Here is an 889-nt window from a genome sequence, read left to right on the forward strand (position 1 = left end):
GGCTGCCATATCTGTCAGTCGACATAACTGTCAGCCAGTGTAACTGTCAGTCATCATGTCAGTCGGTATAAGTGTCACTGGTATTATCAGCAAGCATAGCTGCCGGTATAACTATCAGAAAGAATAGCTGTCATCATTCATTCATTGCCAGACGCCACGTATCCCAAACGGGGTGGCCAAGGGCTTAGAGTTAATTGTTTTACAGGGAGGGGCACCAATCCTCCACCAACCCCACTTGACACGTAGGGATGCCAACAGCATCTGGTGTTCCCAGGCGGTCACCCATCCAAGTACTAACCAGACCCAACGTTGCTTAACTTCGCTGATCGGACGGGAAGCGGTAGAGCAAATATTCTCTGGGCGGTGGAACTCCAGATATCTCTGTTACAGTCTAAGGCCGCTGCACATTACTCCACCTTGGCTCCTAGAATAGCTGTCAGCTGATAAAATTGGCAAGTATAGCTGTCAGCTGGTATAACTATCAGAAAGAATAGCTGTTAGCCGATAAAACTGGCAAGTATAGCTGTCAGCTGGTATAACTATAAAAAAGTATAGCTGTCAGCTGGTATAACTATCAGAATGTATAGATGTTGGCCAGTATACCTATCAGAAAGTATAGCTGTCAGCCGGTATAATTATCAGCAAGTAAAGCTGTCAACCAGTATAATCATCAGGAAGCATAACAATCAGCCAATATAATTATCAGAAAGTATAGTTGTCAGCGGGTATTAATATCAGGAAGTATAGCTGTCGGCTGGTACAACTCTCAGAAAGTATAGCTGTCAGCTGGTATAACTATCAGCAAGTATAGCTTCAGCCAGTCTAATTATTAGCACATATTGCTGTCAGCTGGTATAACTATCAGCCGGTATATTTATCAGAAAGTATA

General features: G+C 43.5%; 1 pseudogene; it reads right to left on the minus strand.

Moving 5' to 3' along the window:
- Positions 1-249: 249 nt before the first annotated feature.
- On the minus strand, positions 250-368 carry LOC145394273 (5S ribosomal RNA; annotated as a pseudogene).
- Between the last annotated feature and the right edge of the window lie 521 nt (positions 369-889).

Source organism: Coenobita brevimanus, chromosome 26, assembly GCF_032717465.1.
Source record: "Coenobita brevimanus isolate Jiangsu-jjx chromosome 26, ASM3271746v2, whole genome shotgun sequence".
Taxonomy (NCBI): Eukaryota; Metazoa; Arthropoda; class Malacostraca; order Decapoda; family Coenobitidae; genus Coenobita; species Coenobita brevimanus.